The 12,172-nt window shown below is 44.5% G+C and overlaps 1 protein-coding gene and 1 long non-coding RNA gene across 3 annotated transcripts in view; one reads left to right on the top strand and one right to left on the bottom strand.

Moving 5' to 3' along the window:
• cdh4 (cadherin 4, type 1, R-cadherin (retinal)) overlaps positions 1 to 12,172 on the bottom strand; it is a 299,509-nt gene that overhangs the window by 236,410 nt on the left and 50,927 nt on the right. The gene's annotated exons all lie outside the window — the stretch shown is intronic.
• On the top strand, positions 2,404 to 2,806 carry LOC143712083 (uncharacterized). The gene is made up of 3 exons (XR_013194989.1): positions 2,404 to 2,472; positions 2,584 to 2,645; positions 2,731 to 2,806. It is a non-coding gene; the product is annotated as an uncharacterized LOC143712083 (long non-coding RNA).

The following is a 12,172-nucleotide window of genomic DNA, read 5'->3' as shown; positions in this document are numbered from 1 at the left end:
AGGATTGTGAATCGCAGACAGGTCCAGATATTTAGCATGCCAAATATCTCACGGGCGTCGGTGACTCGTCGGCGATTCTCTCAGATTGCCACTTTGCTCATTCACACTGCGTGATTGTCACTCGCGTGAACGAGCACCGATTTGCCTGTGATTTCGGGCATTTGTACGGTGGCCGAGAGGTGCAAAACAAATCACAATTATAAAAACAAAATAACAATTATAAAAACAAAATAACAATTCAGAAAACACAACGACATTTCAGAAAACACAATAACAATTCAGAAAACACAATAACAATTCAGAAAACACAATAACAATTCAGAAAACACAACGACATTTCAGAAAACACAATAACAATTCAGAAAACACAATAACAATTCAGAAAACACAACGACATTTCATAGAAAACGGAAAAGGTAGGTACATTTTGAGAATGGCAAACTTGTCGCTGATTGGACGAGACACCTGTCAATCAAGCTTTACAGGAAGTAAGAAATTTAAACGTTACTTTGAAGAAAGACATACATATGCCGTGATTGTGGACATGCTGGCGACATACCACAATATTAAAATGAGCTTGTGCTCAAATGGCTTAAGTTTATCGCACCCATCAACATGCCAAAGATAGTTCGGTCCCATGGAGTGATATGCAGACATCCCAAGTCTCCCGGAAGTTCCCCGCATATTGATAGCGGCTCCCTGATGCCCGCAAATTAGTTAAAAACTCGGAGCTCTAGAGAATCTAGAGCTTGCGAGCTCCAAACCGTGTAGCACACGGCAGAGAGGTAGAGACAGAGAGCGAGAGACCTTGCGTGTGTGTGCGCCTCACGAAGCGCATGTAAATATTTTTTAGTAATCTTGTAAATAGTTTTAATATCGGGGTATGTCGCCAGCATGTCCACAATCACGGCACATGAATGTCCTTCTTCAAAGTAATGGTTAATGTGTTCCATTTTCGCATTTAGCAAAACAAAGTTGATCACAAATTTCTTACTTCCTGTAAAGCTTGATTGACAGGTGTCTCGTCCAATCAGCGACAAGTTTGCCATTCTCAAAATGTACCTACCTTTTCCGTTTTCTTTGAAATGTCGTTGTGTTTTCTGAATTGTTATTGTGTTTTCTGAATTGTTATTGTGTTTTCTGAATTGTTATTGTGTTTTCTGAATTGTTATTTTGCTTTCTGAATTGTCGTTGTGTTTTCTGAATTGTTATTTTGTTCTGATAATTGTGATTTGTTTTGCACCTCTCGGCCACCGTACAGTTGTCTGCCATTTCTCAAAACCTGTCGGCGAGCCAAAATCGGGGCTAACATCCTAAAGTCTGAACTCGGTAAAGCGAAACCCCATTCGCCATCACGACGGAACGTCTCCATTCCCTACTCAGGGAACAAGGGTTACATACGTAACCGAGACGGTTTGTTTGTCAGTCCAATCTGTTTCCAGATCACAAAATAAAATATGACTATATTGCCCTATCCCCTCAAAAAAATGTTTTGAATTATTATTATATTAAAATATTAAACAAAACAATAAATATTACTATTATAAAATGTAATAATAATATATTTATAATATATATTTTAGATTTGTATTATTATATAAAATATTAAAATACATATTATTATTGTAATATTTTCACTGTAAAATATATATAAAAAAACAAGTATTTAAAAAATAATTGTCACAGTTGTGTTTTGTTTAGTTTGTTATCATTGGACGTGTCTGCCAGTCATCACGTCACATGTCGTCCTCATTATCAGTTCATCTGTGTAGCAATGTTCAGGGAAGAAGGAGGCGGGAACCGGCAAACATTCAAATAAACTTTATTAAAATAAAACAAACCACACTAAAATACCGCCAGCAGCCCCTCACGGACGACTGCTGGCTTACCTAAAATAAACATAATGGCCGCTAAATGTGCTGTTTGGCAGGGATCTTTGGAACTTTGTTATGCGTACCTGTAAATGCCCGCAAAGGCCCGAAAACAGGAACTTGTCTGACCACATGCTGTTAGTTGATGGCTTGGCTTTGTAAATGCTAATTTGTTTTGGGACTGGCAGCTCAAGATTGCCCCCATTCCCCTGCCCCCCTCATTAGTATTCAGGAAAGGTGGGCTGATAAGTGCTTTACATTGTGTCAATCTACAACAAAGACTGTAGACCCTGAAAAGCAGTTTGTATCTGGGTGTCCTCTGCTCTTCAAGATGGCTTGCAAAAGATCGCTGGAGTTTTACGGAGAGCAGAGTAGAGATGTTACTCCTTTACGTCGGGACAATGTGGCTATTCAAACTCCGAGTCCGAACGAAAACAGACTGGTGTATATGGTAAATGCAAATATGAAGAGGATATTTGAAAAGCTGGAGACGATGGACAAGAGGTTGGATAAGATGGAGGCTGACATCAATGAGCTCAAAGTGGCAAAAGAGGAGCCTGCTTCAAAGAAATTAAAGAGAGCTGGGAATAATTCTGTTGCGGTAAGTTATTTTCTGACTGTCACAAACATTTGGCGGTGTCCGCTTAACTTCGTGTGCTTTGTTTATTAATGTATTTGAATTGAGCCCTCATACTATGTTGGATGTTTACAGGAAGCTGTACGGAGATTGCACAATGGGGAAAACAACATACACAAATATGACCCACAGACAAGGTATATCTTTAAAACTATTGTTTCATAACAGTCCTTTCTTCTAAATTATATTTTTAATCAACCTTCTTTAATTACTGCTCCACAGTCTATCCTCCCCCCACAACCTCGAGGTCACAACCTATCTTTATAATGGCGTCTCCATGGCTGTACTGGACGTAGATCCGGCTGTTGTTAAAGGTAAGTCACAAGAGAATGTCCCAAGGCTACAACTATTTAACTGTATAGATTAGTTAGTTATAAATAAACACATTCTCCCCCCCTCACTATCTTCCTCTCTCTAGCATCCTGCAAGACGTATTTTGAAACTGTTAGAAGGGGTTACAGGATGGCCCAAGATGAGAACAAAGACAAGATGGAGGACAGCAGGATCATTGTGCGCATGAGACAAAGAAAAAGAAGAGTAAGTGTAAATAAATATAAATCTCAGTAAAAGACTCAGCTTGGGAGAGGCTCCCATCCCAACCAATTTGATATTTTCAGTGGTTTAATTACTTTTTTCCCTCCTATTTTGCAGCTGCTGAGCAGCAGGACTGGCGTTCTCCAGACAGAGGAAGAGGCAGCTATCTGGAAGACTACAACAGTTGACCACATGTCTGAAGAGGAGGATGCTATCTTGGATGGAAAGTCAGTGTGGGTTGTTCGGCCTCCAACCCGTAGTACAGTTTTGTCTGCGCTGTGTGGGGTGACACAAAAAACTCTTACAAAAAAGACTGGAAGCAGACCAGAAGTACTTGGGAACTCATCATGCACGAGTTGGTGCAGATAGAGTAGCGGTGGAGACCACAGAAGCTGGCCTGTGAATTATTTTAGTATTACGCATCTAAATATTATTCTATAGTATAATTTGAATATTCTGTTGTTTTTTTATATATAGTATTATTTATATTATAAAGTATTATTTATAGATTGTATTATATATAATTCTATATAGTTTTCTATATATATACTGCATTCATATATTCTATACAATTCCATATTGTTATCTATTTATAAATTGTATTATTTATATATTGTACTATTTATATATTCTAAAGTATTTGTATACTATATTGTTTTCTATATATTATACACAGGCCTTATATATGTATTGTATGACTAATAGTAAAGTGTATTCTGTGCTAATGTATTTTTATTTATAGAATTTTGACTGTGTGTATATATATGTCATGTGCCCAGTGTCATTTACAAATAATAAAAATAACAAACTCAACTTTGTCTATCTGATTGTCTTGACATTATAACCATGAACACCAACGATAATAAATATTAATAATGAGTAATAATAAACCCAAATGAGGCCATAAACTGGACCAATAATGTGGGGGTTTAGAGGAGGGACAAAGCATTGAGCAGCCAATCCTATGTAAGACCTCTGACCAATTGAAGGAGGCCACTGCCTTGTGTCCCAAAGGTGTGAAATGCTAATATTCCCTTGCATTGACCCCGACCGGGGGATTATTCACCATGGTAACTGATGGCCCTTAGTGGCTCCCTGCTGTGCCCTAAACTTGGTACATATCCAGGAGTATTCGGGATTGTGTGACGGGACAGCATCTCCCGTACACACACGTTTATTTGTGGAGTACACAAGAGTACTCAGGAGTTTTACATGCTCGATTACAGCTCTTTTCACGCAGTGAATACAAAAAACAAAACTCAACTGAAATACAGGCCTGTTCCTCTCATGATCATCAACGTCGTCGCTCTTCCTTTATTCTTCCGCTCCTCCGTGAGAGATGCGAGACCGGTGTGCTTCACAGGTGTTGCTCATTAGCAATCGCACCACCGGCCTTGCGCCGTTCTCTCACGTCCCTCGGCCGTCCTGTTCGCCACAATCTGTATCACCTGTGTTATGGAAATCATCATCATCTGTATCACCTGAATCCTGTTAATCAGTGTCATCTGTGTTTGTATTTAAGTTCCGTCTGTTCAGTCAGTCTTTGTCCGATCTCTGTTGTATTTAGTGTGTGTTGCTGCCTGTTCTAGGTTATATTCAGTGCTTGTTGTGGAAAATATCCTCCTCTCCATCTGCCTTTCTGCAACCTCCCGTCACAGAAGACTGGACCAGCCCATATCGACGACAGGGCTAAAATTTGTCGCCATTGCTCAGGAGATTACAATTTTTTTTCCTTCACAGAGAACTTTATTCGTTGAGCTGTCTCTAGCCCCCTCGAAGGATGAAACCCTCAAGCTGCTTTTCTAGATTGGGGCCAATTTCACCCAGGCCATCCACCTCCCAAACACCGATGGCTTCGGCTTCCCTCCAGCTTAGTCCATCGCCAGGTGTTTGGTCAGCATCGCGTCACGATCCAGAGAACAACTACCATCACCAGCAGCCGCCGAGACCACTCTTCCAGAGTCTCGTCCCGCCGAGACCACCCTTCCAGAGTCTCGTCCCGCCGATGCCACCCTTCCAGAGTCTTGTCCTGTCGAGACCACCCTTCCAGAGTCTCGTCCAGCCGAGGCCACCCTTCCAGAGTCTCGTCCCGCCGAGACCACACTTCCAGAGTCTCGTCCTGCCGAGACCACCCATCCAGAGCTTGTTCACGTCAGTCCTGCCGAGCTAGAGACTGTTCACGTCATGCCTGCTTAGCCAGAAATTGTTCACATCATGCCTGCCGAGCCAGAAACTTTTCACGTCAAGCCTGCCGAGCCAGAGACTGTTCACGCCAGGTCAGCCGTGCCTGTGTCTTCGGCGAGAATGGCTGCCGCCTCGCCACCTGAGTCACAATAGCCACCGACGCCACACCGCCTGAGCCCTCAGCCTGGATGGCCGCCGCCATGTCAGAGACTCTTCCTATCCCCCAGTTACTGCCCCAAGAACTGTTCAGGTTCCTAGACCTGTTCCAGCCCCAATAACTATTCCTGTTCCCAGACCTGAGTCTGTCCCCAAGCCAGTATCTGTTCCTGAGCCTGTATCTGTTCTCGAATTCCCACTCATCCTCCCTCTCCCACCTCCTCTCATCATCCAGCCGTCATCCTCATCTCCTCTGCCTCCTGTCAACCACATCACTCGCCCTCTCCACGCCAGTGGAATGGTGGGCTCGCTGGGGGGCTTCCAGTCCTCAGCACCATCTCCAACTCCAGCCACAACGTCCAGCATTCCATATCGGCCCATCAGTCCACAGGCTCACCCTTGGCTCCTACCTCCTTCATCTTTGCCGTGGTCCATCAGGTCACCAGTTGTGGTGTTCCCAAATGCATATTATGAGCAACCCCAACTCACAGACTTGCAGAGATGAATTTGTGTGGAGCAGCATTTACTGTGACACCGAAAACACCAGATCATGAGTTGCTTGTGCGTAAAAGTGTCATACTTCTTTGTATATACTTCTTTGTATACATATATATTTATGTCTTAAATTGCAGGCTTTGCAATTTGATAAACACACTAAAAGCCATATAGTGATTTATTTTATTTTATTTCAATTAATCATGCAGCCCTAATATATATATATATATATATATATATATATATATATATATATATATATTAGAGGTGGGCATAGATTAATTTTTTTAATCTAGATTAATCTAGATTAATATTGAAATTAATCTAGATTAATCTAGATTAAAATGGCTCATTTGAATTCTCCCGAAGGCATTCAGAATATGTGTGCTACCGAAATAATGACTAAAAGTAAGTCTTTGTGAATAGTTCGCCTCGCGTAGGGCTGTGCATTTCTGCCAAAAATGCCATTCGACAATCGAGGAGCAAAAGTCGAATATCGTAAAAAAATAAATTAAAAAAAACGCAATGACAGAAAGGGAGGCCAATTTCATCTTTAGCGATTTGTCATCAAACAAACTCTTTATTAATTGAACAAGTAAGTTTTTGCATCGCCAATGCTCGTTAGATCAAAAAATAATGTCATCATATGTCATAATGATTTTATGTGAACCTGCCTTGTTACTGCAATAGCCTCATTTTTAAACAAATTAGTTTCAATAGATGTAAACTATTCGTGTGATTATGCCACTGCGCAATACACGCGCAATACACACGCATTACCGCGGGATGGCGGGTGTTCATTTCATAAACTGTGGACAATGGTAGCTAATTTAACCTGTTAACCAGTGCGCCGACGCTCTGAAGCGTTTTTTTTTTTGTAGCCTATAAATTAATGTATGTCCAAAAACCGGATAATGTCATACTTTTTATTAGTGCTATCGTGGCGTAATAATCTGTTTGGTTGTAAAATGTATTACCTGAATGAAATGAAATCGAATGTATCGTCCTGTGGAATCATTCATTCACAGACAGCATACGAAGATGTTCAACTAATAAAGATCTTGATCGCTGGCAAAAATATGATGCATTTGCAGATTTGCTTTCACTAGACTAGACTGTAGATCGGCCACTTCATCCAACGCTCTTGATGCTCTTAAATCTTCCTGTTTCGACTCCGAGTGTGATTGAAAGCGCTTCAGACGATTCAGTGCGCGAGGAACTGAACAGATCAACTGATTCGCGAACCGATTTAGACAGATCATCTGACAACTTATTTGATGAAGTCTTTGAACAGAATCGACTCAAAAGAGTGATTCATTTGAGCATCGCTCATGCCCATACAAAGGACACAGCGCGCTTGGAATAAACTCATTTAACAACGCATTGCATTAAAATAAAGTAACCAGAGGAATGTCACAACGTAACATGTAGTAAAAGTTTACACCTTGTGTCCCTGACAGGAAAATACCCTGCTGCGCGATCTGTGACAGTAGGCGCGGCGTCAATTATGTCAAATATAGGCTATACACATGGAATTGCGCGAAAATATAACGATATTCGAAAAATTCATTTTATGATCCCAACCCAACTTTGAGAATAGATTAACGGCGATATTTTTTTTATCGCCCGATAAGAGTCTCACGTTAACGCAGCACGTTAACGCCGATAACGGCCCACCACTAATATATATATATATATATATATATATATATATATATATATGCAGTAGCAATTTAGCTTGGTTTCAATAAAAAAAAAATTGGTAGGGCTGCTCATGTTAAAACTACTAAGTACAGACAAAATTGTATATTGATATGAGTTATTGGGAGCATGACTCATATGATGCAAAGAATGTACTATTCACTGAAATATGGGCTGATAAAACAGAAATAATCTAAATTTAAATAATAGAAAAAGTTACAAAGACAGAAATAGAGACAAGCCTTTAGGACATAGTGGTTTTGGATAGTTGAAGACAAATGAATAGCCCGTGGTCTTAAATGTCTAGAGTCTAGACAAAAGAATAATCCATTCTCATGAATAAGGACAACCACACCACCCCACACCACAAAGAAGTTTTTATTAGTATCTAGTATGATACAACATGTCCTGACATGATAAGAGAGTATCATGCATGAGATCTGCCAAGCTTGTGTAAATGCTTTGGATCTGTAGCAACATATGGGCCAAGGGTCTTAAACTCAGATTACAGGGGAGCCAGTGGCCAAATTCAACATTTATTTGGTGTTGCTGCCTGACAGCATGTAGTGTTTCTGCTGAGATGGATGAACCACATTTGCTTTGAGAGAGTTGGCAGTGGACACCCTGACAATTGCCTGGAGATGGGCATCAGTCAGTCTAGTTTATTTATTTTTTTATAGTTCACAGTAGTGTCACTTTGATATTGTATTCACTTTCCTCACAAATACATTTTTCAACTGGTGCATGCACCAGAACATCCTAGAGCTCCCGTCGAGTTCATTCCACATTGGATTCATCTGGCTGCAGAATACAGAGGTCTGTTTAGCTTTAAAGGAATGCTCTTGGTTCAAGTTAAGCTCGAACAACAGCATTTTTTTTTTTCATAATTTTGATAACCAAAGAAGTTACAGTTACACTTTTTTACAGTTAGGCAGTTAGGCACAAGTACCTTGTACTTGAGTTAACATGAACGTCCCGGGTTACGTATGTAACCCTAGTTCCCCGAAGGGACGGACGCTGCGTGAAATCGCAGTGGGAACGCCCTCAGCGTGACGCGTCTGAAGCATGAATGAAATCAGTCAATGGAGAGAATGAGCGTACGGCGAGTGACGTCATCGACCAGGAAGCTATAAATATCCCCTGAGTATACAACACGCCAGCTTAAAAGTTACTGAAGCAGCGACCCAAGGGGATGCCGAGAGTATGGCAGGACACGCAGCGTCCGTCCCTTCGGGGAACTAGGGTTACATACGTAACCCGGGACGTTCCCCTTCAGGGACTACCGCTGCGTGAAATCGCAGTGGGAACGCAATACCCACATCCCCATACGACCAAATCCCCGTCGTGTGTCATTAGGAGACACAAACCGACGAGAGAACCTGAGCCCCGGGAGTGGAGCTAAGATCGAGGGAATAAAATCTAACGAAAGTGTGCGGTGAGGACCAGCCTGCCGCATCACAAACGTCCTGAAGAGAAGCTCCTGAAAGAAGAGCTGTAGAAGCAGCCATACTCCGGGTGGAATGAGCCCTTACAGCCAAAGTGAAGGCTGATGGGCCGAACCATAAGCAAGTGGGATGGCCTCGACCACCCACTTGCTCATCCTTTTTCTAGATGCAGGACACCCTTTCTTAGGTGACCCAAACAGACGAACATTTGTTCCGATCTCCTCCACAGGGCAGCTCTGTGGACGTAAGCATCAAAACCCAAACTGGGCACAGCAAATTAATTTTCTCCTGGTCTGACGTCAGAAAAGGCGGAGGACAGAAAACCTGCAGAACTATAGGTCTAACTGAAACAGTTGGAACCTTAGGAACATAACCTGGTCTCGGAAAGAGAAAGGCCTTAACCAACCAGGAGCAAATTCCAGGCACGAGGGAGCCACCGAAAGTGCTTGAATATCTCCAATTCTTTTTAGAGATGAGATAGCGAGAAGAAGGATAGTCTTTAGAGTAAGAAACTTTTCCGAAACTTCCTCGATGGGCTCGAAAGGAGCAAGGGAGAGACCTTCTAAGATGACGGCCAGATCCCAAGCTGGTACCCTTGTGTGAACTGCAGGCCTCAGCCTCAAGGTGACACGAAGGAAGCGAGACATAAGTGGGTGTTTCCCGAGGGAACCTCCACTTGAAGGGGTGTGGTAAGCAGCTAAGGCCGCCACATACACCTTCAGTGTGGAGTGGGATAACCCTGTGGAGAGACGGTCCTGCAGGAAATCCAGGACTGTACCAACCGGGCAGTTAACTGGGTCCTGCTGGCGCTCTCCACACCAAGAGGTGAAAAGTTTCCACCTCGCGGCATATAACTTCCTCGTGGAGGGAGCTCTGGATCGGAGGATGGTCTCAACGACCTCAGCCGAGAGACCAGAATCTATGAGCTGGGCCCCCTCAGAGGCCAAGCCCACAGCCTCCATAGCTCTAGAAGGGGGTGAAAGATCGACCCACTCGCCTGAGAGAGCAGATCTCTCCTGATCGGTATCTCTAGGGGAGAGCCGTTGAGGAGAGACACTAGGTCCGCAAACCATACCCGGGCCGACCAGAACGGGGCTATTAGCAGGAGACTGAGCCCGTCCCGGCGAACCCTCTCCAGAACTCCTGGGAGCAGAGCGATCGGGGGAAAAGCGTACAAGCGTGACCTCGGCCACGGATGTACCATCGCATCCAACCCCAGCGGGGCTGGATGGCTGAGAGAGAACCACAGCGGGCAGTGTGATGTTTCTCGAGAAGCAAATAGGTCTACCTCGGCAAGACCGAAATGTCTCCATAGGAGTTCCACCACCTCGGGGTGAAGACTCCATTCCCCGGGCCTCGGCCCCTGTCTTAACAGGATGTCTGCCCCCTGATTTAAATACCCCGGGAGATAAAAGCTCTCAGAGAAAGAATTTTCCCCTGGGACCATAGAAGGATCTGACGTGCCAGTTTGTAAAGCGGGCGAGAACGCAAACCCCCCTGATGGTTGATATAAGAAACCACCGATGTGTTGTCTGTCTGGACAAGAACATGGTGGCCCCTTAGGTCTGGGAGGAAGTGTTTCAGAGCCTGAAACACCGCCAACATCTCTAGGCAGTTTAAGTGCCACAGACGATGATGGTCCTCCCACAGACCCTGAGCCCACCCGTGAGAGAGGCATCTGTCATTAGCATAACGCGACGACAAGGAGCTCCTAACACAGGGCCTTGGGACAGAAACCAAGGATCTTTCCACATGATCAGGGCGTGATGACACCGTCGCAAACTCACGATCATGCGAAGCGGATTTCCCCTCGGGGAGAATCCCTTGGTCCTGAGCCACCACTGTAACAGTCTCATGTGCAAGAGGCCAAGAGGTATCACGTTGGACGCAGCTGCCATGAGACCTAGCAGTCTCTGGAACTGTTTTACAGTGGATGACTGGCCTAGCTTGACCTGATCTACTGCAGCGAGAAACAAAGCAATACGAGCAGGTGACAATCGTGCCTGCATCGTCGTTGAATCCCACACTACACCTAGAAAAGTGGTTCTCTGTAATGGAGAAAGAACACTCTTTTTGGCGTTGAGCCTCAGCCCCAGTCACTTGATATGAGCAAGAACGACATCTCGGTGCCGAACCGCCTGTTGTTCCGATTGAGCTAGAATCAAGCAATCGTCTATATAGTACAGAAAGCGGATGCCCTGTAACCTCAGCGGGGCTATAGCAGCATCCGTACACTTCGTGAATGTTCGGGGTGACAGTGCTAGGCCGAACGGAAGAACCCGATATTGGTACGCTTCGCCCCCGAAAGCGAACCTCAGGAACTTCCTGTGTTGAGGGAGGATAGATACATGGAAGTAAACGTCCTTTAGATCTATCATGACAAACCAGTCCTCGGATCTGATTTGAACATCCCCAGTGACAGACACAGCGCCCTGTAACGTACTGGCAGGGAACAGCTGGTCTGGGCACTCCACAACCCTCCTCGGAGGGGGCGAGCGTCCCTCGGGAAATCGCTCGCCGAGTCTCTCTACGCCCTGTGAAGGCAGGGTTAGTAGAGCAGACCACTGAGGGCATCGGAAAAGACAGGGCACCGTGTTCTTGTGCAGTGAACTCAGGTCTTTCACGATAGGGACCACCCTCAGAACCCTGACGTTCAGCACGTCAGGATTTTTTTTTTTTTTTTGATGAAGTAGTACCCTAACTCCCTGCTGGGTGGGGGACCCATTCCGCCAGGAACTCTACTAAGGGAACCAGCCTCTCGAGGCTGGCCTCCGGATGAACATCCCGAGTGACAGACACAGCGCCCTGTAACATACTGGCAGGAAACAGCTGGTCTGAGCACTCCACAACCCTCCTTGGAGGGGGCGAGCGTCCCTCGGGAAATCGCTCGCCGAGTCTCTCTACGCCCTGTATAGGCAGGGTTAGTAGAACAGACCCCTGAGGGCATCGAGAAAGACAGGGCACCGTGTTTTTGTGCGGTGAACTCAAGTTTTTCCCGATGGGGACCACCCTCAGAGTCCTGACGTTCAGCCCGTCAGGACTTTTTCGACGCGGCCTTTCTGGCGACAATGACTGTCCTCATATCAGTCCTGCCCCGAGAAGGCCGCGCCGGAGAGCACCCCGCCTCGTCCCTCCAGTTTCTCTGCAGG

This window comes from Siphateles boraxobius, unplaced genomic scaffold (genome assembly GCF_051911475.1).
Source record: "Siphateles boraxobius isolate OS27281-9 unplaced genomic scaffold, OSU_SipBor_1 5, whole genome shotgun sequence".
Lineage (NCBI taxonomy): Eukaryota > Metazoa > Chordata > Actinopteri > Cypriniformes > Leuciscidae > Siphateles > Siphateles boraxobius.
The sequence above is the reverse complement of the archived record's forward strand: the minus strand, read 5'-3'. Positions and strand labels throughout refer to the sequence as shown.